At 48.4% G+C, this 27,484-nt stretch overlaps 1 long non-coding RNA gene across 1 annotated transcript; it reads right to left on the bottom strand.

Moving 5' to 3' along the window:
• LOC120371761 lies at positions 1-22,289 on the bottom strand. Its single transcript, XR_005584561.1, has 3 exons — positions 22,243-22,289; positions 15,963-16,154; positions 1-101 (listed from the first exon to the last, which is right to left on the bottom strand). It is a non-coding gene; the product is annotated as an uncharacterized LOC120371761 (long non-coding RNA).
• Between the last annotated feature and the right edge of the window lie 5,195 nt (positions 22,290-27,484).

Below are 27,484 nucleotides of genomic sequence, written 5' to 3'. Positions count from 1 at the left end.
GTTCTTTTAAGTGCCACTCTCATGGCTGTTGGGTCTGGGATGGCAGCAGGTAGGGAATGGCATGGACACTGACAATGATGAGTTTGGTATCCCAAGCAGACCTGAAGACCAAAGCAATACCTCAGAGTCATTCTCCAGGCAGAAGCCTGAGATTAGGCCTTTGTGCTCACAAGCTTCCTAGAAACCACTGTTTCACCCAGCCCTGCCCCAGTGTAGGGCTGATACCACCAGAGCAGAAGCCTCTAGCAGGTGCCTGCCTGGCCCATCTTAGACCCGTAAGTCTGTTGTCATGGCATAGGTCTGCTCTCACCGCCTCACTCGTCACCATGTAGCTGCTGCAGGGGTGTCACAAGGACAGACAAAGTGGGAAGTGTAAGATCTGGGGATTTCCTTGAGGTTGCTGCACCCCACCTCACCCCCTCACACACACTGGGGAAAATGGATCTCCAGTTCAAGTGAATGTGGAAACACACTAACTGATGATCTGTCTTCTCTGCAGCTGCCTGACTGACTCCTTGCTGCCCTACCTCAGCTACCAAGGGCTGTGAGTGACTATGCTGGCATGGAGGGAGACACTTGCATGAAGTTTGCCTGGGCCATCCATAGCTGCATAGTAGAAGGAGCTAGATTCAGCTGGGCATATGGTAGCAAGGAATTCCTTCTGGGGCACTTCCCCACAGCCCAAAGGAAGGGTGCACTTCCCCCCCCCCAAGGTCCAGCATATTCACCCTCACATGCCTGTGCGGTGCACCCCATGGGAGCAATTCCTGCCCTCTTCTGCTCTACCCCTCCCAGTTAACTGCATACCAGTGTAAGGGGGAAGAATTGCAAGAGACTTTCAAAGGGACTCTAGATGCTTTTGAATGTCTCTCCCAGGCAGGCTCTGTACCTAGAACCATAAATTTGCATTATTCTATAGTTATGGTTTTAATGCATAATCTTGCACTGTACTTTGCTTTCACTAAAAACCCCATCTTACATTTATAATGGTAACAAACATGGTTAGCCTCAACAAATCTGATTTGATTTCCAGGTCTGCTCCCTGCTTCTTAGTTCCAAGGAAGCTTTACATGCCACTCAAAATCCTTCTTCAATCAACATTGACACATAAATATGAGGAGTTGGGGGTGGGGGAAATAGAAGCTGGCACTTCTGATGAAGCACTGCAAGCAGGGGCAGCTCTAGGAATTTGGCCGCCCCAAGCAGGGCAGCATGCCGCAGGGGGCGTGCTGCCGGTCCCGCAGCTCCAGGGGACCTCTTGCAGACGCGCCTGCAGAGGGTGCGCTGGGAGGGCAGCAGGCGGCTCCGGCGGACCTTCCGCAGTTATGCCTGTGGGAGGTCCGCTGGTCCCGCAGCTCCGGTGGACCTCCCGCAGGCATGACTGCGGAAGGTCCGCCAGAGCCGCCTACCACCCTGCTGGCAAAATGCCGCCCCAAGCGCGCGCTTGGCGCGCTGGGGTCTGGAGCCGGCCCTGACTGCAAGAGGTCACACACAAAAAACAGTCCCAGGAAAGTTATTTCCCCAGAGCTACCCAGGCGAAATCCCTGGCAAAACTATCCTTGCCCCAACAGTCAGTTTACTTTCCAACACCAGACTAATCTCCTTAAAGGTTGTAAGGGATTTGGCTAATGCTGCACAAGCACTATAATAGGACATGACACATTTAAAATGATAGATGAACCCTTCCCCATTTCAAGTCAGACACCAGTCTTGAGTATAAACACTACAGCAGGCTGTCTCCAATGCTGGAGAAAGTCTGCCACTGGTCTGTCCTACCACAGTATCAATGTTTGCCAATCAGAATGACATTTCTTAGAGCAGCACCTTACCTCCCAGCTGCAATGATGGATCACTTCCTGGGCACAGAGGAGAAGTGAAGTTTCCCTACCGGCCTAGGCATTGCCAGGATTATAGCAGTGACACTTATTTAAGTAATTATTCTAATGTTTATAGACAGTCCTGTTTATAAGAGATGACCAGAACAGCTGGGCATATCATTCTGTCCCTTCCATGCTGAGCATGGTGCCAGCAGTACTTAGATAGGAGATCTTCCAAAGGCACAAAGGGTAGTTAGCTGTCCAACTGGCATTGAAAGTCAATGAGAGTTGGATGCTTATGTCTCCTTCAGGCTTTTGAAAATCTCTATAGTAACTATTTTCTTCCTTCTGTATTTCTCATATTACTGTATTTTACCATTCGGAGACAAATCATTAGATAAAGGACACAGCGGGTCTGATTATGTGACTAATAGAACTAGAGCTGTAAAAAAACCTGACAGAAGTTCTCATCAGAAAATAGGGTTTCATGGAAAATAATTTTCCAGAAAAAAAAAAGTCATTTTGGATTAAATTCACTTTTCTTAAAGTTTTCCAAAACAAAAACATTTCAGGGGAAAACATTTCAGATTTGTTTGTTTTGCTTAGAACTCGTGTCAAAAAGGCCCCAGGAGCAGGGGTGGCTCTACGTTTTTGGCCGCCCCAAGCAGTCATGCGCGGGAGGCGCCCCGGAGCCGCGGGAGCAGCGGACCTCCCGCGGGCATGACTGCAGAGGGACCGCTGGTCCCGCGTGGCTCGGCAGGACCTCCTGCGGCTGCGGACGGTTTGCGGGTCCGGCGACTCCGCTTGAGCTGCCGCAGTCATGCCTGCGGGAGGTCCAGCTGAGCCGCGGGACGAGCGCCCCCTCCGCAGTCATGCCTGCGGCAGGTCCGGTCCTCCCGGGGCTCCGGTGGACCTCCCGCAGGCATGACTGCGGCAGGTCCGCCGGCCCAGCCTGCCGCCCACCCCGGCGGCAGGGAACACCCCCTACATTTTGCCGCCCTAGGCACCAGCTTGTTTTGCTGGTGCCTAGAGCCGCCCCTGCCCAGGAGAATGTGAGGGTTATGACGTTTCAGGAGAGACACGTATCCTGCTGGCTCTTTGAGGCACACGCTGACAGACTTTCAGCACACACTCATTTCATATAGAGGTGAACACATTGGAGAGTCTCAAGAGCATGATGCTGAGACCTGTTATCTCTCACAGGCTGGGGGAGATAGGGGGGCTGTGCTTGGGGGATGGGGGGGTCCACATTCCGAATGCTTTGGAAGTGGCTGCAGTTCTGCTGTCTCTAGTAGTGTCTGGGCCAGTACTAGAGTCATTGCTTAATCAGTCGCATCCAAAGCCCATTGACATCAATACGAAAGGCTCACTTTCATTGACTTCAGTGTGCTGTGCATCAGGACTTGTATGCACGTGCAACACTGCAGCTGCGGTGTGATGGTCTGTACCTCAGGGGAACACCCTGTACCCCCCATGTTCAGCCTTATAATGATTGTGTGGTATCCAATGCAAAGTTTGTCATGTCGGGTGTCTTCAGAAGGCTCATGATGCACTGAGCATTGTTATAGTGATGTTACAGGTTGTAATTTCATGTATATAGTTATGAAGCTGAAAATGTGTCCTTGTGGCTTAAAACAAGCCCAGGCAAAAACTCTCCAGGAGCAGAGGGCAAGGCAAAACTCTATAGGAGCAGAGGGGCAGTTCACACCTCATCGGGGCATGTATGGGACAAACCCAGCCCACCCTCACAGGAACAAAGGATCTGTTGGACTCTCAAGTGAGTCACTCCCCTTCCCTTGGTCAGCTTGGAAATGAAATAAGGTAATGCTCACCTGACTCTGAAGGGGGAGAGGCAAAGCCAAGAGGGAAGAAAGGACATGATAAAAGGGAGAGACTTTGCCATGTTCTCCCTCTCTTCCACCTCCATTTACAGACATCACCACCAAGCAAGTGAAGCGCTGATCAAAAGGGAGAGTCTGGCTGAAGGTCAACCAGCCCGCCTGTGGTGAGAATCATCTAAGTTTGTAAGGGACACTGCAAGACAAAGGTTCCTAGGATAGAGTCTGGGACCAGAGATACTGGCTAGTGTCATTCAGTTGCACAATCCAAGCAGCAGCTGGCCAAAAGTGCTCACTCATGTAGCTGGGAGCAGCTTACATGCTAGAGGCTGTGTATGAACAGCCTGGGAGTGGGGATTCTCACAGCAGAGCAGGGTAAGGCTGGCTCCCAGAGTAGAGGATTGAAGTGACCTAGCAGATCACTGGTCTAGATAACACCAGGAGGAATGTCACATGCAGATCTTCAGTGTAGATGCTACCTATGCCAGGGGGGAGGTTCTCCTATCAATGCAGTTACTCCACCTTCGCAAGAGGCAGTAGCTAGGTCAACAGAAGAATTCTTCCTAGTGCTGTCAAAACCAGGGGCTAGGTCTGCTTAACTCAAGTGTAGTCAATGTGCAGATCGTGGGCCAAATCTGGATTGCCACATGCTTTTGAATGGGCCACAAAATCTTATTTACTTGTTATTGTGGTGTGAAAAACATTTCTCTGGAGTCTGGACATGGACTATACCTGACCAAGAAATTTGTACCTTGACAAAAATAATTGACTACATTGGGCTTAAATACTCTATGCAGGAGCATGGATTTTTCACACCCCTGAGCTATGTAGGTTGGTTGAACCAAATTTTTAGTTCAGACTAGGCCTCAGGCCTCTGAAGTTGTGCCTTAAAGCATCCTGGTTTGGCCATATCTGCAGAGGGCTGAACATCTCTCTACTTGCCATACAAACAAGGAGTGAAATGGAGCCACTTACAGCTGAACTGTTGTTGAAAGCACATTTTGCAGAACCTCTAAAGCATTCCCCCCTGAGGGCTCTTTCACCTGCTCTCTCATGGTGTTCCTGGCCAGTGCTCACACATACAGCAAACAAATATATAGCCTTTCTGCATGCTAGTGGGCCATTAGGGAGACAGGTCAGCATAACAGATAATGTGCTGATTTCGCACCGGTTCAGGCTAGATACCTAACACCTTGTGGCTAGGAATGCCAACTTGCCCCTGGTGAATTTTAAACACATCCTGTGGCTGGAAAAGCTGCCCTGACTAGAACAAAAGCTGCATTGGACTTAAAGCAAGAGAGGGTAAGTAGAGAGATATTCTCCATGTTGATTTCTGTTGCTTTGTGCTATCATTTGCAAACAGCTGGTTTTGGGACCCCCATCTCCAAGTGGCAGGACCAGTGTAAATACAGAGTAGAGGGGGAGGAGAAGAACCAGAACTAGATTTCTGTACCCACATGGTATGGACTGTGAATCAGCCTTTGAAAAAGAAATGTAGCTCTGGATTTCATTTTCACCCGTTATAGTCTCTGGCTAGACCTCATATATTAGGCCTGATTGACTCAATGGGTAAGATATCTTTCTTCCTTCATTTTTAGGGCTATGTCCTTACTGTTCAGCATCGGTTTTCCTTCCTGTTGATATTACTATTGGTGTCGAGTCTCTTATAGAGCCCTGTGAACAGATTTCAGTTTGTTGGTAATTAAAGAAATTATATATATAGACACACCCCGGGTTATGCAAACCCAGCTTACGGAAATCCTGATTTACGGAAAAAGTTCTGTAAGTTTTTTTGTGTGTGTGCATAATTGTCAGAGATATGTTCCAGACTTATGCAAAATTCAACTTATGCAAGGCATTCCGGAACAGAATGCCTTGCGTAAGTCAGGGAGCTTCTGTAGTTAAGTTTTAGGTTGACCTAATTAAAAATAATTGGTGACGTGGAGTACAAAAAAAATCCATTGGTTTCAATGTTGAGCAATTTAATTTGAATTTTTAAATAAAATTCAAGATGTCAAAACAAAAAGATTTTTCCATAAAAAAACAACAGTGTTTTGTTTTGAGAATGTTGGAATGAAACATTGAGATTTTCAGAATTTTTCTTTTGACATGAACTATTTGATGAAACCAACATGAATTTGAAAAATGTTCTGGGGCCACCAAATTGGATTTTTCACTGAATACATATTGCCAAAAAATTTCACCCAGCTCTACCTCTTATGGAAGACCCAGACTGCTCTAACATAGCAAGGATACTTGGAAATTGATGACCCAACAAGACACTGCAACACTGACCTTTTACCACCATCTCTAATGGAAAGCCTCAGTAGCCTGCTCTCAATATGTGCCAATAGCATTGCTGCATCTCCTGAAATAACTCACCCTTCACATGTGTCACTGCTGTTTTCAGCCCCAGGTAAGCCTAGATTTGCATGACATGGAATGCAAAGTATGCAGTGCTATTTTGTTACTAATCATGCACTGAAATGGTAGTCTCACATCATGTCTTAGGAGATGGAGATGTGACAGGATATTATTTCAAACTGAAATAAACTGAACATAAGCATGACAAGGAAGGGTGCTTCTGCAGAGCTCCCCCAAGGTATGTCCCCCTTCCCACCCTGTCTCCCTTCTAAAGCATCCCAGTGAGACCTCTTTTGCCTCCTTCTGCATGAGTCACTCTCTGGAGTGGAGTTCAGCGAGTTGTGCTGATGGATGATCCCTTTCAGCTTGCACACGCTAGGAGCACATAAATAGGGGAAGCAGAAACAGCAGTGAGATAAAGGAAGTGGAGCAGGGAGAGAACAATGCATGTATTTAAGAGATTATCTCAATATGCGGAAGAGCTGGGTGGGAGGGGAGTTAGACAGATAATGGTCTGTTGTAATCAATAGTTCATCGGCAGCACTTAGTTTGCCTGCAGTCAAGCGTATGAAACCATCCCCATTGAGATAAGTGCCTGATATTACTGTTGGAAGACAACAAGAGTGGCCCTGCTTTATGGAAAGGTGTCTATTCCTACAATGACATTTTCCTTTCCTTTTGAATAATAGCTTCTCTCAGCCCTCAATTAACCTATGGACACTTGGGGTGAATTCCAGAGGACGGTGTGTCCTCTGCAATGCCACCGATCAGTGTTATTTGTGGAAGTATTGGTGGTGGTGGTGGGGGGGGGGACATCAGGAAAGCTGGGAGTGAGGTATTGGCACGCTGTCTCACCAATATTGCAGTCCCAGACAGCACTACATTCTGGATCATTTGGTTACAGTCCTTTGCAATTATAGGGCAGACAACCTGAAGCACCCAACAGTGACACAAAATGGTCTTGTGCTAGGTTCTGGTGAGTCCAAGCAATAGGCCATGATCCAAAGCCCATTGGAGTCAATGGGACTCATTCCATGGTCTTCAATAAGCTTTCAATCAGGCCCAGAAGTGGGAAATATTGATTTTAGATCTTGTTCCAGTCCTCGTGTTGTGTAGTGTGGGCACCCTGAGGGAGGTACTAGCTCTGCATTATATCGATCAAGAAATGGATCCTAACTCACAGCCAGAGTCACTTCTGCTCCTGAGAAGTCACACAGGAGCTCAGATCCTTGAATATGTATGGAAAGCAAGTTTAAAACCGTATATCCAGTTGACAGATTTGTCTGCAATTCACGCTGCATTTTTTAGTTATGCAAGTTACATGGTATAGTTGTTCCCTGATTGGAGGAGATGTGACAAGTTTTAATTGTGAATATGAAATTTGTCTGAGTCATTCTTGAAAAGTGGATTCCTATGCCAGGTAAGCACTTTGGATAGTTCCCTCCCTCCCAAAAACTGTTTTTTTAACAACAAAGTAAGTGAGTCACACAAAGTTGTGTGAATCAACTTAGCAAGCTTGCACAGCTGGTATCTGTGGGGCCATAATGGTTGTTGCTTGTGGGTATTTCAACCACCATCAGTTTATTACTGAAAGCAACAGCCATTATAAGTTAGTGAATAGAGCAAAGGATGACTGGACTCAAATGACTTGGGTTCTACTCCTGATTCTGGCACTGACTGGCTGTGTGATCAGGTCCAAGTCACGTCACCTCTGCTTCCCTTCCCATATTTTATCCATCTTGCCTCTTTGAGGCAGGGCATGTCTCCTGCTAGGTGTCTACGCAGTGCTTAGCACACTAGTGTCCCAATTGCCTTGGGGACATGAAGTGTTGCTGTTCACACATTCTGACAGCTTCAGAATGATTTGTGAACGTGAACATTTGCACTAGTATTGCTGTTATTCACTATTTTCCATTTATGGTTTGTTTTTCTCCCTTTAAAAAAAAAAGTTGTCATCCAATCAGGGAGCAGAAGCAATACCCACATTTCTTCAGGAAATGCTTTGGTCACACTCAGTGTACCAAACTCTTTGCTAACATAAACTGACACAGCTTCACTGAAGTCTGTAATGCACCATGCAAACTTATGGTACCATCCCAAATGATGAGGCAAAGGACCCTTAGAGCAATGCCAGCCTGAGAGTAAAGATGTTAGTCTCAAAAAGCACATTGCATAAGGTGTATACAAATTACATTGCCTCCTGTCTGATCACTGTGCCTCTCCTACCCACTTGTGTGGAAAGCAATACTTATTGAGCATTATTGGAGGGACATAACCAAGATCAGTAGACTCACTAGCACTTCAGAAAGAATAAGCTGAAAGAAGGACACTATAAACTTTTCCTTTGGGCAAGGCCAGGGGTTTTGGGCAATGTATGGGGTGAGGAGAAGTGAGCCCAAACTGTGGGATCATATCAGAAAAGTTCTCTGGTATCTCTGCATCTTGGTCACCTTCTCTTTCCTAACCAAAAACTTGATTTCCAAGACATGGATTGAATTGTTCAAATAGATCTGGTTAAAAAAAGCCTCCCCCCAGAAAATTAGACAAGTGAAAATAATTGTCTAATTTTTTTCCAAAGAAGCTTTCAATTTTCAGCAGAAATTCAAAAATTTAAATATTTTAATTTGGAAATGCTGCCATGATGCCTCAATGGGCCATGTTCTTCTCTATATACTCAGCTTTCTAGTTGAACTACATCTTTCCCTTTCCAAGAGGTAAGGCCATGGAAGTGGTGCATCATGGTAGATGTGGTCTATCTGGGTGCCAACCCCTGCAGGAAAACAGACATGAGGCAAACTACAGCTCTCATGAGATATTACAGTAGCATTTCCAAATCAAAATATTGGTTTTTTTGACAAAATATTTGTGTTCAGGTTTAAGATGAAAACTCTAAATTTTCCATGGAAAAATTTTGCAGAACCCATTTCCTTTTGTCAACCCCTCCCAATTTCAGTGGAAAAATTTATGACTGGCCCCAGTCATAAACAAGAAAATACCAAAGCTCCTGAAAAGACAAAGCCAGCAGAGCCCGGTTAGAGCAAGTTTGAATCCAAACAACCCCTATTTAACAAGTCCATTGTGTCCAGTTTGAGTCATGTGTTGATGTGACCGTTCATGACAGTATGCTATGAAAATCCATCATTTAAGAGGAAGGATGCTGTCAGAAAGACTCAAGGAATTTATTGTTTTCAGTGAAATATGGATAACATTTGTGTTGTGTTTGACTTCCCCTTTGCAGGTTATTTTCCATCTCTACTTCACCTATACTCCCACTGTTGCTAAAAATATCATTTTGCTTTTACAGCTAAAGTGATTTTTTATGCCATGTTGATTAAGATACAACTAGCAGCTAAAACCATCTCTGGTGGCTAACTATTGATCACACAGTTTCTTACAAAGGAAATCCCTATAATTATCTTCCATTTACAAATTGGTAAACTGAGGCACAGAGAGGGGAAGTGACTTGCCCAAGATCACCCAGTGGCCACACTGAGTAGAATCCAGGTCTGGAGAAGTGCCTCATGGTATAGACTCTTATGCTCTTAGTTTGTTTATTCTGGTTCTTCCTTTCCCCTCTCCCATCACAGGTTTTTTTTAAAAACGTTTGTATGTATGTGAATTTGTATACTCCAGCACCTCTTGCCTCCTCTCACATCAGTTTTGCCCATATACCATATTGATCTGCAGCACCACTGTACCAGTTTTTGGCCAAGTTTCTCTGAAGTGCACCAGATTGCATGAAGGCTCAATATAACCATGGCAGTGATATTCTTAATGAAAACACATGGGCCAGATGGAGTGGATTAGTCTATCAACCCGCATACTGCAGGGATGTCTTAGGGCTCACTCCCTGTGTAGACAAGCTCTGAGAGAACAAAGAAGCTAGCGTCTTAAGCTAAAGTGCACTAAGGCCCTTTTCAGGTGGAATAAAAGTGTCCACATGGGAAGTTAAAGCATGCTAGTTCACCCGCATTAAATTCACATCCTAGCTTACTTTGCCCTCACTTCCCCATGTAGACAAGATCAGACAATCTGAAGTGGAGCTGGTTGGGAAATGAGATCTTCTACCCTTCCCGTCCCCCTAAAAACATTTTTTGGGCAAAAAGAATGGCGATCCTGGGTCATACCAAAGGTTCATCTAGTCCAATAGCCTGTCTTCCAACAGTGGCCAATGCCAGGTGCCCCAGAGGGAATGAACAGAACAAGTAATCAAGTGATCCATCCTCTGTTGCCCATTCCCAGCTTCTGGCAAACAGAGGCTAAGGACACCATCCCTGCTCATCCTGGCTAATAGCCATTGATGGACCTATCCTCCATGAATTTATCTAGTTTTTTTTAACCCTGTTATAGTCTTGGCCTTCACAATATCCTCGGGCAAGTAGTGCCACAGGTTGACTGTGTGTTGTGCAAAAAATACTTCTGTTTGTTTTAAACCTGTTTATTAAATTTCATTTGGTGACCCCTATCCTTGTGTTATGAGAAGGAGTAACTAACACCTCCTTATTTACTTTCTCCACATCAGTCATGATTTTGTAGACCTCTATCATATCCCCCCATAGTCATCTCTTTTCCAAGCTGAAAAGTCCCCGTTTTATTAATCTCTCCTCGTAGGGCAGCCGTTCTTTGTATTAAATGTGCCTCGTATTAAATGAGGAATTGATATTTCATTTGATTCTATGCTTTCACATATAATGCCACTCCTACACCAGCATAACCTGTTCTGTGCTTTGATATATTTTGTACCCTAGTATTACTGTATCTATAAATCCATGGTACACCCACATCTTGAGTACTGCATGCAGATGTGGTCACCCCATCTAAAAAAATGTATATTATCTATATCTATAGGACTTGGAAAAGGTTCAGAAAAGGGCAACAAAAATTTTTAGAGCCATGGAGCATCTGCCATGTGAGGAGAGATTAATAAAACTGAGACTTTTCAGCTTGGAAAAAAGATGACTATGGGGGGGATATGATAGAGGTCTATAAAAAACATGACTAAAAATCATAAAAGTTGGCCTCCTGGCTATCCTCCAGTCATTTGGTACAGAAGCAGATTTAAATGATAGGTTGCAGACTACAGTTAGTAGTTTTGGAATTTCACATTTGGGTTCCTTCAGAACTCTTGGGTGAATACCATCTGGTCCTGGTGACTTATTACTGTTTAGTTTATCAATTTGTTCCAAAACCTCCTGTAATGACACCTCAGTCTGGGACAGTTCCTCAGATTTGTCACTTAAAAAGAATGGCTCAGGTTTGGGAATCTTCCTTAACTGTGAAGACAGATGCAAATAATTAATTTAGTTTTTCCACAATGGCCCTATCGTCCTTGAGCACGAGTGGGAAAAGTAGTCCAGGAGGTCTCCGACCCTAGTGGTTTCTGCCAGGACCAATCTCCAGCGCACCGAGGGAGACTCCGCCACCTGCACATGTAGATCAGGGTTGTGTAGCAGGGGCTCCACAAGGAGATCCACCCCCTCAGTGGCCACAAAGGACCTGGTTGCCAAAAAGAGCTTCCAGGTCTGGAGGAGGTCCTGGTAGAAGACCGGCAGCTCTGAGAGGTCTCGTGGAAGACCCCTCAGGTGGAGAAAGAGAGCTGCCGGTCATATCGGAGCCCTCAGAGGCAGCGGAGGAAGGCGTGTGCCAACGTGCTCCATGCCGGACTACCTGAACTGTAAAGGAGTCTCTGCAGGGCCTGGAGGAGGAAGACATGGACCTGGCTGCAAATGCAAACCAGGCCCTGCCCACCCTCCGAGGGGAAGATTCAAAACCCCTGCAGAGACCCAGTGCAGCTCCGGCCAGAAGAACTCCAGGGCCATCCTCTTGAGCCTGGCCAGGATCCCCGGGGCCAGGCTCAGGGTGTTCAGGCGGTGCCAGAGCATGGCCAGGACTAGCTGGTTCAGCACCAGCGTCCTCCCTCGCAGGGAGAGACACCAGAGCAGTCCTGTCCATCTCCGCAGCCGCTCACCCACCCTGGCCTCCAAATCCTGCCAGTTCTCTGGTGGAGAAGGATGCGTGGCAGATAAATGCCAAGATAGAGCAGCAGACCTTTGCTCCACCGGATGGCTTGAAGCGTGGGTGGGAGGAGCTTGCCTGCCACCCGAGCCGGACCACCAGGCCAGAGCTCTTGATCCAGTTGACCCGGGCGGAGGAGGCTGCCAAGTAAACGGCCTGGCAGGCCTCCACCCGCAACAGGTCGCCTGGGTCCTGGACCATGAGGAGCATGTCGTCAGCGTACGCCAACAGAACCAGCCGCAGCTCTGGCTCCCGAAGCACCAACCCCATCAACCTCTGGCAGAGGAAACAGAGGAAGGGCTTGATCGCCAGAGCGTACATCTGGCCTGAGAAGGGGCACCCCTGCTATACTCCCCGCCCAAAGCTGACCGGCTTGGTCAAGGTCCAGATGAGCCTGACCAAACACCCTGCATCAGCATACAGCACCTGGAGAAAGCCCATGAACTGGGGCCCGAAGATGAACGCCCGCAGAGTTCCCAGGAAATACCCATGGTCCATCCTGTCAGACGCCTTCTCCTGGTCCAGGGACAGGCAGGAGGAGGAGTCTCACTGCCCTCTCCTCCGTGGGCCTCGCCGAACTGCAACCGAAGGAGATGAGGCCCCACCCGCTTGGCCGTCCCTGTGGCCTGAGCGGTTGCTACGGCAGAAGGAGGAGGGGCAGAGGCAGCGATAGCTAGGCCACCAAGGTTGTTGGCAATGACAAGGCCAGCACCCTCCTGGGTATCGGAGCTCCTGGATGCCCCTCCGTGCCAGGCCAGGGGACAATCCCTCCAGACATGCCGATTGCCAGGCAGAGGAAGCACCAGGCCTCCCCCATCATATAATGGACCTGGTAGTGGGCCCCCTGGTAGGGCACCAGGAAGGACCTCTTGAGCGCCACTCGGTCATGTGCCACTGGCGGTAGTTGGATCTGGACCTGCTGGCGGAGGGACAGAACATGACAAAGGGTGGGGTCCTTACAGCCCAGGAGGAAAGGGCTGATGATGGAAATGGGCTTCCCCAGGGTGGAGAGGGCAGGTAACAGGGCAGCGCTGGGAAGGAAGGGCAGAACGGAGGTTAACACCACCTGTACACCCAGGTCCTCCAGGGGTTCCAAAGAAGAAAACATGCCCCCTACCACCAAGACCTTCTCCACCGCCTCCTGCGCGGCAGCCTCTGACACCAGGAAGAATATGATCTTCCCGTACATTTTGGAGGCCACCATGATGGCCGCGGGCCCCACCATCCTCGCCAGCACCCACACGTATGTTTTGACATGGGGCAAGGTGGGCACCAGGAGGCAATGGACGCCATGCCTCCTGGTCATTGAGGGGAAGGGGCCCCGGCCGCCAGGGATGGTACCGAGGTGGCGGTCAGGGTGGATGGCGTGGTGGCGCGTGTAGGGGCGGCAGCCACCTGGGCGTATGCTCTGGAGGTTTGAGATAGGACGCCTCCAGAGCTGGTGGAAGGAACAGCAGAGGAAGGAAGGGCCACGGCAGGTGTTGGGGCCGCAGCGGGAAGGGCGGCCCTGCCGGTGGGAGATTGTTTTCTGGGCTGGGCCTTTGCCCTTTTTATTCCCCTGGCCCTTTTTGCCGGTGGAAGGGGCGGCCATGGCAGTGGTGGAGTCAGGGCTGGTGGTGGCTGAGAGGTCAGCCGCTGGGGCGGGCAGGGACAGTAACAAAGGGGACACCACAGGGTCAGCTGAGGTAGGGGCAGGGGGAGGGGCAAGGGTGGGGACGGGGGCAGGAGCAGGGTCCTCCATGATGGCAAGAGGAGGCCCTAATATGGGGGTGAGGCAATGGACAGCTGCTCCTCCCCACTAGGCAACACGCAGGGGAAGAGGGTCCAGTGGGAGGGGCAGAGGGGATAGGGAGAGGGAACAGGGCTAGCCACTCCTCCCTGCCAAGCTGTGTTCAGGGAAGAAGGGCACCAGTGGGCAGGGAACTGCAGGGGGGAGCGAGGGAAAGGGAAGAAGCAACTGCACCTCCCCGTTAGGTTGCAGACAGGAGAGGAGGGTGCCAGTGGTGGGGTATGCAGGGGCGAAAAGGGGTTGGAATACCGGCTCCTCCGGCTGCACTGGGAAGGGGAGGGTCTACAATATCAGTGGGGAGGCTGTGAACAGTGTGTGGGGGGGCAACCGAAAAGGGGCACAAGTGCTTATGGAGGGGGTATGGGCACACAGGTAAGGGGAAGGGCTAGCTGCCTGGGAGCAAGATACCTGAAGCAGAGCAGTGCTGGGGAAAGGGCAAGAGGAACTGGGGTGCTCTAGCCTGGCAACTCCCCAGGCTGAGGCCTTGGTTAAGGCCTAAAGAGGTACTGGGGCTGCAGAGGCAGCTGGTCCAACTCCTTTGCCAGTGATGAGTGGCCATGACAGACTGCAGTCTGCCCCAGTGAAAGGGGGCTAGATGACTAGCAGTAGCCACTGAGGCAAGGTGGGTATAGAGGGTTGCGGGTACTGCTGTGGGCAGAACCCCAAGGTAAAGGGCACTGGGGTCTGGGAGGGACACAGGGCCTGAGGCAGGTGAGACACCAGCCAACTGGAGGTGCTCTGAAGTCAAAAAAAGCTAATTCCTAGATAGCCAACCGGAGGCACTGTGCCAGTTAGAGTCATTAGAGTCTGTAGCCGATCGACAATTACCCATAGAAGGATCCACATTTCAATTAACCAGTAGATGGCAACATGTTCAAGTGACCAAAAAAACCCAACATGGATAACCTGAGGGTAGCATGCATTGGGCCAGGACCACAAGAGGCAAGTAGTTGTATTGTCAAACCCAAGTGTTCAGAAATCATGCTTCATGCACCTAAATTTGAGGGAGGTTTTAAGCAATACATTTGGGTCTCTTTGCATCCTGGTTGCTGAGACTTTTGGGTACACTCAGGTGACATTTTAAGGTTTCCCTACAACCATGTGGGTAGAAATTTACCATTCTTTCAGAGTGAAAGCAGAGATTCTCTTCTATTCACATGTAGCTGGGACTTTAAAAACACCGAATATCATGAAACTCAGCTGAAGTTGTGAGCATTGGCAACACTGCAGTTAGCATTGTGCAACTGGCAGATCTTTCATGTAGTAGGAAGTGAGAAAGCACTTTTAAGAAGATGAAGGTTAGTGCCGTGGTTTGAGTAGAGGACTAGGTAAGGAAGATACAGGTTCAAGTCCCTGGTCTGCCACATCTTAAGCAAGTCACTTAACCTTTGCTTCCCCATCTGCACAATGGGGATAGTAGCATTGCCTTGGCTTACAGGGGGTCTGGGAGGATAAACACAAAGGTTATGGTAGGCTCAGACACTATGGCCATGGGGGACAGAAAATTAACTATGTCCTGATCTGTGCACCATTTTTGTACCAGTGTGACTTTCAGTGAGAGGTGTGAAATACCAAAAATTACAATGTAATTAATGTAATTAATGTAAAGCCCTGTGCTGATGCAGTTATACTGGCACAGCTTATTACCTTTCCCATATGGGAATAAGCTATGCCAGTACTGTGACAGACCCAGGCTACAATCCAGACTAATGATTAGCTATGTCACCCCCGCCCACCAGCCAAGGGTGCCACTTACAATGCTTTTGATTGCTCACAGCCTCCTGCATGCAAGTCACTCCCAGCAGTGTCTGGGAGTGTACTACAGCCAGCCAGCTGCACCTGGCCTCTTACCATCCTGGATTATCCTGCAAGGTGACCCCAACACACTCCTGGTCCTAGATTTTTCACTCTAGAAATTGGTGTCTGGTCCTGCCCAGCCCTCTCCTAGGTGATACAAGTTTACAAATGCCTGTTTCATCAATGGAAAATATGCACACATTCTTATTCCAAATAGCATTTCCCCAGACTATCTACAGACAGATTTTAAGTGAATACAAGTAATGAGGCATGAGAGTCCAAGATAGTTACAATAAAAATAAAATGCAACAAGCTGTTAAATTCAAAGCAAAAGTTTCTCACCATAGGCTCAGTCTTACTGGCCAAACTCATTAGGCCAGGATCCCTTCTTCTGTGTAATGGCTGCTTCCTTTCCCCTTCTCATCCAGTGACTCAATGGACAGGGGAGGGGAGGGCACACAGGAAGAGGAACGGTGCCTTGGGGTGTCTGCCCCTTTATATAATCCTGTCCTCCCCATTGGGAAGCTTTTCCAGCTGGAAGCAGAGAGAACAGGCCATTGATGTATCTAGAGCACCATGTGATTAATTAGATCTCAACACTGCCAAAATATATAGAAGAGCATACAGAAGCCAGCCCACAGCATTGCCATTATGCATGTGAATCCAGACAAGAGTGGGCTCCAAAACACATCCATGCTCAGTGGCTTAGCTGCATAGCAGCACAGGATAAAAAGACCCTGGGAATCACAATCCCAGCAGACACAGCCTTCCTCTGACACCGTCCTGGACAACCTGAGGCTTTAACTTCAGGGAGGGGAGGGACACAGGCCCTCAGGACTTTTCCCCCAGGGCCATCCTTAGCCATAGGCAGAACAGGCAGCCGCCTAGGGCACCACTAGGTCTGGGGGCACCGCTCTGCCAGGAGCCCGGACAGACGGGAAGCAGTGGAGCATGTAAGAGCAGGGCTGCTGGGTCCTAGAGAGAGCTGAATGCAGCACAGTCTGAGGTGGGGGATTGGCGGCTGGGGTCTCTGGGAAGGGGTGGGGGAAGGAACTCACCTTAGGGTGACCAGATGTCCCGATTTTATAGGGACAGTCCTGATTTTGGGGTCTTTTTCTTATATAGGCTCCTATTCCCCCCCACCCCGTCCCAATTTTTCACACTTGCTGTCTGGTCACCCTAGGTGGGGGTAATTGGTACCTATATAAGACAAAGCCCCAAATATCGGGACTGGCCCTATAAAATGAGGGCATCTGGATCTGGTCACCCTAGCTGGGGAGTGTCTCTCTCCCCCGGGCTGGCAGTGATCCATCTCATCCGGGGGGAGCTGCACAGGGCAGGATGAGCTGCTGTGGCTCCATGGGTGCCCCGTCCCTGAGATCAGATGCTGTGCTAACTTCACCATGGTCCGTTGGGCTGACGGTGGTGCCCATTGGCGTGTGATCGGAGCTGAGGGTTTGCTGCTGCTGTTGCCACTCTGCACCCCAATAGGTGGATTTTGGGGTCCTGAAGTTTTCCACCTATCGCCTCCTCTACTGCAGCTGTTGGACCAGCAGGCTGGGGGGTGAGCCAAGCATGGAAGCAGTACTGTGTTGCCATTTTGATTGTCATTTAACAAATTTTTTCGACAAAAATGCTTGCTAACAATCCTGAATTCAATTTAAATATATTTTTTTAAAAAACAGAAAAAACAGAAAAAACAGAAAATTAAGTTGTTGACAATTATTTGTGACAAGTTTGGTATGGGGAAGGGAGTGGGCCAGTTTTCATCAGAGAAACAAAAAACATTGACTGACTTTCCTATAGCCCTGTTACTGCTAAATAGAGCCCTCCAACAACTGTAATATGCTCATCTCCTTTCTAGTGTATAAAGCAGGGGTCAGCAACCTACAGCACACATGCCAAAGGTGGCACACGAGCTGATTTTTGATGGCATGCGGTCATTCCACCACCACTCCAAATTCCCCTAAAGCCCCCCGCACCCCCCGCTATAGACCAGTAGGTCTCTTTGGCTTTTTACGCCCCTTTTCCTTTTTTTGCTCCCTGTCACTTTGCGGGGCTGGCGGTGGGTCCTTGACTTGCTCTGTGTCTTTGGTGGCATTTGTGGTGTTTGGTGGCATGCCGGAGCAAGTCCTTGGAGGCGGGACCCACCACCCACCACGCCGCCGCCCGAGAGCAGACCCAGTGAGCGCAGCCAAGCCCATGTGTTTTTTTTTTTACATTTTTTTTGTTTGTTTAATATATAGTCATCCCTGCCGGGGCCCCGTCAAAACTGTTGGAACTGGGCCCTGCACTTCCTAAAGCCGGCCCTGCATGCGGTGGTGGGCTGAGCGGCTCAGCCCACCACTGTTCTGGGGTTCCGGCTGCTTCCCCATTGCCACCCGGGGTCCCGGCCACCGGCCCCACTCAGCACCTGCTGCTGGTCTGGGGACCCCCAAGGAACCCCAGGCTGGCAGTGGGCTGAGCAGGCCGGTGGCTGAGACCCCGGCTGAGCCACTCAACCCGCTGTTGGCCTGGGGTTCCATTCACTCAGCTGGTAACGGGCTGAGCAGGACTAAATTCAACAAAATAGGAAAACAAGAGCAACTAATAACAAAGTGCAAGAACCTAGAGCACTGGTCCCCAACCTTTTTCGTCTGGCGGTCACCAGTCGAAGGACCGTGGCAGTGGACGAGCATCCACCGAAATGCCGCCAAAATTCAGCGGCATTTCAGCGGTGACGCCTCTGGATGACGCTGCTTATCGGTGGCAAGCGGTGTCATCCAGAGGCATCGCCGCTGAAATGCCGCCGAATTTTGGCGGCATTTCGGCAGATGCTCGTCCGCCAGCAAGTAAGCAGGTGCACTGAGAGGCCCCTGTGGGCGCCATGGCACCCTCGGGCACCATGTTAGGGACCCCTGACCTAGAAAGCCTCCTGAAGCACGGCGATCATTTTGATTTAAATGGACTTGAACTGTATGAAGAATTGAGTACACTGTCATCAATGTTGCCACATGCAAAATCAGTGATGGATATTGTACAGTTTACTCATACCAGCAAACTTGTTGACATATATCCTAATGTGTACATTGCCACTCGTATTCTACTGACAATTCCTGTAACAGTAGCATCAGAAGAATGGAGTTTCTCAAAACTAAAGCTCATTAAAAACTATTTCCGCTCTACAATGAGTCAGGAACACTTGACTGGTCTTGCTATTCTTGCAATCAAACAAGACATCACTTTGTCTTTGTCATACGATGACATTATTACTGATTTTGCAACCAAAAAAGCCAGAAAGATTGTTTTTAATTAAAAACAAATCCTTGTTTCAATACCGCTTCATAGAAATTTCCAATAAAATGTTGACAAATTTAAAAAATTACATTATTTGCATCATTCTGTCAAATCAGAATTTTTTCTATAGTGCTACTTCTTTAGTGCTAGTCCATCAGCATTACAGTGTGCTTAATTAAGTTAAACTGGTTTTAATAACATGCATGTGGCAAGTTTTCCAGTAGTGTAAGCTTATGTTTGTGTTGCTAAGAGCAAGACAGGCACAGGGGCACCAGTTTAATAATCCCACCTAGGACACCATAAATCCTAAGGACGGCCTTGTAATTTCCCCAAACATTCGGGTGCTCAGATCTTGCTGCCACCAGTGCTATGGCCACAATAGCCATGTTTAATAGCACAGTGAAGGAAAGCAGAGATGGGTCCTGTGCTGTGTCTTGTCCAGATTCACGCAGCAGGAACTAGATTTGTTTCCTCCTGATTTTTAAGGTTACCATCAAACAACTGACAAGTGCAGTATGGAAGGGAGGGGGGCAGGTCAATGGAGAAGTAAACCTTAGGCTTTTCTATTTCTTTTTGACTCTCAGTCAGCCAGGCCTCACCCCCTGCAGCACTCTCCCATCTCCAAGCACCATCTTCTGCAAGCTCCTGGTCCTGGGTCCCACCTCAGCACCTTCTCTCCCCTATGCAGGAGGAAGAGCCCTGCCATCATCCCCACACTCAGGCCCCCACACAACCCTGCTGCCCTCCTACCCAGGTTTTCTGTCAGAACTAGGATGCAGGCAGTCTTACCTAGCAGTCAGAGCCACCAGCCAAAGCTAGAGTCAGGAATCAAGCCACCACTCAGAGCCAGAAGTCAACATCTAGGGCTGGGCAAGGCAGCAGGACATGAACAAGGCTAGCACAGGAGCAGCTGCAGACACAGCATGGAGCAGCCAGTGACCTTGTGCTGCTGCTAAGCTTAAATGCAGACCTGTTGGCTCCTTTCAACCAATGGGGAAAGCCCACCAATCAGGCGGGTCTGCCGCAGCCCATCTTGGCTCATTAGCCTTCCTGAAGGCTGAACGGGGCTAGCCCCACCCAAAGCACAGCAGGGACCACCTGTCAGCCCCAGCTATTCTTCCACTCTGGGCCCTGGTCCTCATGTGTCCAGGCTCTGGGCTCTGCAGGGCAAGTCAGTGAGAGCTGGCTCTGATGGAGTTGCTGATCGTGCCTATGCCCAGCTATTTCATTCCCACTCTCCCCTTGGAGCAGGTACTGTGCTGATTTTGACTCCAACTGCCTGCCGGCACTAGTGGTGCAGCATGAGTGTTAATTTTCACCCACGTTGAACAAGTCCTTGAATAATTTATTGGTTATTTATTCTGCTGGAGAGGAAGGTCGGACTGTGAATTTAAATGGAAATGCTCTTCACAAAAGCTACAGAAAGGACCTAGTAATTATCACTACTTCTCAGCGGGACCTAGGTTGGAAACAGACTGACCGGGAAGATCAGACACACTGTGCTCAGTCCCTGCGCATTCATCAAACACTATCTCGACTGTTTTACATTGAGAGGCTTTCCTGAAATGTGTCTCACACCCAGCACATGTCCTTGAATAGGCTGAAGTCAGCATTAGCCTCTTCCCTTCCCCTTCCTGTCCTCTTTGAACTACCAACTTTATCGAGGTGGGAAGGGGACTGAATAGTGTGCAGAGAGCAGTTCTCACAGCCCATCAGCATTGCGGTATGAGCAGGGGAGCAGCCTAGCATTCTGGGCTCTACAACAGCAATGAGCATGACAGGGCCACAATCCCAACTGGCTTCTTCAGCACAAATAATGTATTATCATAATTATTCTTCCTAGGGGAGCTTGGTTCAAGGGACAGCCACACATTGGAGGAGGAAAAGGGGCCTAGCTTACTCATATTTTGTAAAAAGCCTGTGCCTAACAACTGATTGAAAGGCTTTGTTCAAGGTCAGCTCATGCCTATCCTTTTCCCGCTGCAACTCACTTTCTCTTTGCCATCTCAGCACGCTCGATGCCGAAAATCACCAAATGAACTGCCCCCTAACTCTCCTCTCAGTCAGTCAGTTCCTCTCACTCCTCCTTCCTCAGTGGCAAATTAGGACACCAGTAGCAAGCCAGTCTGGGATTAAGTGCAATCCTGTACTGAGCTATTTGCGCTGGAACTAAGGGGGTTCCTTGCTGCTTGGAGGTGAGAAGGAAAGAGCTAACATAGAGGGAGGAGGTGGGAGCAGAGGGGAGAGTGCCTCATGATTCACTGCCCAGCTGGTCACTACTGCTGGTCCTATACACAAATCCATTCTCGTGCAGAGATTTTCTTCCACCTCCCATCTCTCTTGACTCTGCAAGGACTAGGCACTCTCTCGTCAATACCATTCTGTTAGCCCCCATTCTCTGCTTTCCTTCTCCATGTAGTCATTGAGTGTGCACGCCTATCTTAGGTTTTATTGTAGCACTCATCACTATGGTGTCTAAGCACATGACAAATAATTACATCCGCCAGGGTGCTTGTCTAGTGGACTTCATATAGGATCCTGTTCTGCTCACTCTGAGGTTCAAGGAAGCCCTGTTTTGTTTTCAATATTGTTTAGTTGTGGTGGGAATCCAATAGGTTTGGCCCTGTAGCATATTCTTTGAGGCAGGAACCATCTTTTTGTTTTCTTCGTTCAGCCCTGGCCCAGTGGGGTCCTAGTCCATGGCTGGGGCTCCAATAGCTATTGCAATGGGAGGACAGAGGTGAAAGTAAGCTGGTACGGTCCGGTACAGCATACCGCCTTGCCAGTACGCCTTGCTGGACCACACTGGCTTTCGCGGTGGGAATTTAAAGGGCTATGGGCTCCCCACAGCGGTGGGGAGCCCACAGCCCTTTAAATCCCGCCAGCGCTCGGCGGCTGGGCTGGGACCAGGATTTAAAGGGCTCAGAGCTCCCGCGGCTGCAGGGATCTCAGAGCCCTTTAAATCCCGCCCGCAGCTTGGGCAGCCAGGCTGGGGCTGGGATTTAAGGGGCTTGGGGCTCCCTGCAGTAGTGGGAGCTCCAGGCCCTTTAAATCCATGCCCGAGCTCGGCTGCCGGGCTGGGGCTGGGATTTAAAGAGCCCTGTGCTTGGTGGCAGCCAAGCCCCAGGCCCTTTAATTTGCCCTTGAGCCCAAGGGGCTCCCAGCCACCTCTGCAGCTGGGATCCCCCGGTTGATTTAAAGGCCCTGGGGCTCCCAGCCAAAGCCAATGCCCCAGGGCCTTTAAATCTCGAGAGGCCTTGCCTCTTCTGGTTGAGGCCACACCTCTTCTGGATGAGGCCACGCCCCCCGCAGGACTCCAGCAGTACCAGTAAGTCCTGTAACTTACTTTCACCCGTGTGGGAGGAACATATCATAATGAAGTCAGACTTCGCCATATTCTCTTTTGGAATTGTCTTGTCCCCTGTGGAATTAGTTCCAGTATCCACCACCAGAGCAAATGAATTCTCAGAGTGGAGCAATTCATCCGAAGCACAAACATCTGAAGTGGTTTGGTCCTTAGTTCTGTGGAGAGCTCGCTATCTGAGTAACCCTACCCATGGGTGCCCTGGAGTTTTAATCACAGGCAGGACAATTCTCTTCATGTCTCTGCTGGAGTTAATCACAAAGCTGCTTACAAGAGCTGTGGACCATTATTTATAAAACATGAATTTAGAAATTCTCATTCCTCCTCAATGGACAACCTCCCTCGCTACTCACTGTCACCAGGGCCTACAGGATCATTGAAAGGGAAGTGCCAAGTCCAGGAGTGTTTGGAGACCGAGTGAGAGCAGGAGGACAGACAGACATGCAGGAGGTGAGAGGGAAAGAGTTAACTGGTATGAGGAGGCTGTATGCTTGGGATGGACTAGGCCTCGGGGAACGTTTCATTCTGGCCTGAGTTAGCATTGCTTAGGTGGACAGAGAGTGACGCCCTCAGAGCCACCGAGCTGCAATGTGGATTTCTTAAGATATATAGGATCAAATTAAGAGCCGCTGTGTTCAGAGGTTCCAACTGATCAAAGCACCGTTGCCAAGGTAACCGTGCAGATTGCCATTGGGGACCTCCTTTGGGCAAGGTTTTCAGAGGGAGGCAGAGAGGAAGAATGTCTAGTCGAAGCTAAGACAGGAAAGGTCATGTCATTCAGGAGCTGTTGCTTGGAGTTGGTGGCTTAGAGGATGAGCAGCCTGCAGAGCTACAGAGTGAGGACAGTTACCTCCTGAGAAGACGTCGAGTGAAGGTCTGAGCAGGAGATGCTGAGAGATACAGTGTACCCGAGACACCCTGAAATCTGTGCATGGGTGAAAGCAATAGGAGGAAAATAATGTCTCTGAGGCAGGGTGTCACGGATCCACAGGATCAGTGCTACACCCCAGCTTTTAAACAGTCTCTTGGAGGAATCCCTTCAGTACCACAGCCCTTAAAGGGTCCCACTTGTGTTTTAGGGAAGGCCATGCAGTCTTGCCTCCTCCAAGACTGAGCCTCTGAGCTCCAGCACTCCTGCTTCACACCACAAGTGCTGCCCAGCAAGTCCAACTGAGGTAGGCTCTGAGTTAGAGGTTTGTATACCCTTCAGAACTAATGCTCCTCAGCAAATGCTTGCAGCGTCACCAGGCAATGAACAGTAGGGTTTATTAGTCAACTGGAATACAGCATTGGAAATCCGTTGGTTAGCACAGAGAACTATAGGTTAAGGCATAGTCCATCTGGCCAAGCCAGAGCAATCCACCAGCCAAGCTGTGATGGACTCCATTTCAGGCTCTCTCTCTCTCTCTGGTCCTTTGTCAGTCCCAGGTCAGAGCAGCCAGCCTCTTCCAGAAGCTACTCTTTTCCCACTATAAGTCTCTTCTCTGTTCTGAAGCTGTCCTCTGCTCAGCTTCCCAGCTGAGAGGAGTGTGTGGGAGGGAAAACCTCCTTCCTCTGGGTCACGGATTGCTAGGTGTCAATGTTCTGGTTGCTGGGGCTTCCCGTTGTCTCTTTCAGATTCTGCATGGATACTGGTTGCTTTCAGCATATTACAGCCAGTTTCTTAATGACCCTTTCATTATGCCAGAGACAGCAAGGCAACACACATATACCTCTCATGACTCCTGCACTGCCCCAAGAGCAGACTTAACCATTTCCCCCCACTGGGTAGCAATGCCAAGTACAGAGGGAAACAGGCACACATAGGATTCATAAAAATATTACAAAAAATTCCCACTTCGTCACACTGAGCATGAACATTGGCTTTTGTAAGAATGGTTCTACGTTGTCCTTTGTGTGAGGGTAAATACTGCAGTTCTTACTGGGTCAAAACTCCAGGTGAAGTCAATAGGAGTTTTATCTGAGAGTAGACTGGGAGGAATGCAAGGCTGGTCCTTAGCAGTTTCCCTCTTTGCCTAAGTCGCCCAGTTTTCAAAACTGCTGAATACCCAGCAGTTCTCATGGCCTTTAATGGGTGCTCTTAGGTGCCCAGCACCTTTGAAAATCAGGCCCATCCTGTGCCGGGATTTGTATGTATTGTTCACTGTCCTTCGGACTTGGTCACTATTGGATATACATAAATACAAATTTAGCTCCACCTGATACAGCCTGTTACCTAGACATCAAATGAATTAAAGGGGGAGTACAACAAGCTTAGAACTGGTCTGCCCTTGGCTGAGACTCTATATTTCAACAAACCCATAAAAAGGCTCAGGGAGCTCACTCAAGCATGAATAGTTACAAGTGTAAAAGAGTGGTGACATCGTATTTATTATTAAAGCCTTTTTAAAGCCCCATGTTGCAGATGGTTTCTGTATCTCTGGAGAATGGCAGGGACAGGGTATTTAATAAAAACTTTATGAAAAATAGAAACTGTTTCCCATGGTTAATCATAATGCCCAGGGACAAATTACCTGTGGGAATGTTATTGGAAAGCATGCACTTTATATGGTTGGGTGAGGCCAAGATTAGTATTCAGGCCAATGCACTGGGGTTCTTGGGCAAGCAGCAGCACCCCAAAACACACTGGGCTATTTGGGGGACTAGCCATGGGAAGAGACACACTGGGGCTCATGGAAGAATAGCTCTGACATAATACACAGGGGTCCAGGGGCAAACCGCTCCCCAAATAGACACTCTAGGATTCAGGGAGCAGTACATGCACCCAGACTAGACTCGAGTCAACTTTGTAGAAGGTTGATTAGCTGCTGGAAGCAGCTCGGAGATTTGGAACATCTAAAGTAGTATGGAGTAGTGGGCAGAGTGCCGGTGAGGCTGGCAGGGATTCCTGATTAATGCAATTTATCACATCGTCAATCTGCAATGCATCACTAGGATATTGCCATCACCCGTGAAATATGTAGATACAGGATGCTCCTGATTGGCAGAGACACTGAGTACCCACAACTCAAATTGGCCCCAGTGGCAGGTTCTTCAAAAGAGTTCCGCTTGCTGTGGGTGTGTGGGGTGCTGAGCATTTCTCTTTGGAAACCTGGCCCTAACTGTGGGTGCTGAGTCCTGGAAAATATGGCCCTGAGATGTATGGCAAATCTACTCCATGGGTCCATATACATGCATGCTGCAGAGGGATTTCTGAGTTGATCTTATGTTCTCCTAGTTCCCTCATGTGCTAAACACCAAGGAAGACAGGCAGATATCACACAATCAGCACGGCAAATGTCCCCCCAATCAATAGCTGACTACAGTGCAGTGAAATAGTTTGTGGTCATCTAAGCTTTGTTCGTCTGCAATCATTTCCTGTAATGTTTCTCTAAAAAAGAAGCACGGGGGGGGTTGAAGGGGGTGAGGATGAAATTAAATGAAAGAACTTCCAAGAAGGTCTGTGTGGTTAAAAAAAAAAAAGGCTAGTGCTGAAATTTTGCTTTAAGCATCAATCTCTTGTGGATGCCGTAAACCATCTTCCTATTTATTACAGGCAATCCCCTCTTATTTAATGAAATCCCATCCATTATGCAACTTTGCAGATATCCGAGATCACTATTAGGGAGTTGGGCCTCATTATAAGTGGAGTTATTGTCCTTTGGAGATTGAGTTAATGGTCATTTGTCTTTTTCATTCGATTAATAGCAACCCTCTCGGGACACTGAATAGGTTATGTTTAGTGATGCAATGTTAAGTCCCTTCCTCCATCAATGCAGATTGCTGAACATGACCCAGATCTCTCAATACAAGGTCTGGCTTCAATGTCTTTCTTAATAGCAGCTTCTCACTTTTTAGCAGTTAAGGAGAACAGCACATTAAATTGCCAGTGAAAGAACTGGACCGGAGAGAGCGGTGCAAAGAAAATGCAGGTGTTGATGGCAGTTTTTCCAGCTGCTCCTATTGGCCATTAATGGTTCCAGTAACATAGAGCTTCCCTAGCCATGCAAGAATTTGAAATGCAGGAATAGTCAGCTGCAAAATAAGACCTGGTCTACACATAAAATCTAGGCTGACCTAACCACATCACTCTGGGCTGGGAAAATGTCACACCTTGTGCAACGTAGTTAGGTTGAGCTAACCCCAACTGTCAATGCAACAGGTCAATGGATGAGTTCTTCCATCAACCTCACTGCCACCTCTTGGAGAGACAGATTACCTACATCAATGGAACAACCCTTTCTGTTGATGTAGGAAGTGTCTACACTACAGTGCTATAGCAATACAGTTGCAGCTCCATAGCAGTCTCTCTCGTGTAGACACACCCTAAGTAGCTGCATCTGTGAACAAAGGACTCAAATGGGAAAATGCATCCATCCCTGGCCTTCTATGGGCTCTTATGTTCTAGATTTATGGAGTACAAGATGCACCAATGATGGGCATGCAGTAAGCACTGCCCTTGGAAAGAGCCTGAACTGGATCTCGGTGCTCACTTTGGAATACCTGATCACCCACTCTGGATCCTGTTAAACCATTCTTACCAGGGATGATTTATATCCTGGTCTCTTGCAGCCAAATTTAGGGGCTGGTGTAAATTGTCATAGCTCTCTTGAAGTTAAAGTGATAGCTTGTCATTTTTAACCAGTTTCCCAAACAAACATGTCTAGGCATGCACACACGTCAGACCTGGAAGTAATGCCCCATGATAAACTGCAGATTCATATCATACATTTATTTCTCAGGCATCTCCATCAACCCCACCTGCCCACTAACACATTTCTTGAGGGTTCATTATTTCCTCTGCCCCCTGAGCAGCTTCAATCAGCTGTCATTAAAAGATTAAATTAAAATACAAAATCTGCCTATGCCAGGAACGTTTCTGCCTTTCTCCCCCAAATATGGAATTTGCCCCACAACTTTCCCAGCCCCTGGTTATGCAAGATTCACCCCTGTGCCAATGGCAAACTGCTCTCCCATACCTAGAAATGCCATGCCTTTGCCATATGACCTCTTATTGCCCTGTAGGGCTGGGGGTGTCTAATACCATTGGAAAGGGTAGATTTCCAGGACTTGCTTTGAATTTTGAAACGGGCTGGGATACTGGATTTTAAAACTGGGTCCTTTTCAAATCTTGAAAGGTGATGTTTAGATTATTTTTGACTGTTTCCTGGCTCTCTCTGAGCTCTGTACAGTTTGACTCATGGGATAAAAATCTGGCCGCAATGGAGAAATTATTTTGGGGCAG

This window comes from Mauremys reevesii, linkage group 9, assembly GCF_016161935.1.
Source record: "Mauremys reevesii isolate NIE-2019 linkage group 9, ASM1616193v1, whole genome shotgun sequence".
Taxonomy (NCBI): domain Eukaryota; kingdom Metazoa; phylum Chordata; order Testudines; family Geoemydidae; genus Mauremys; species Mauremys reevesii.
Note: the sequence above shows the minus strand (reverse complement) of the source record. Positions and strands in the feature narration are given on the sequence as shown.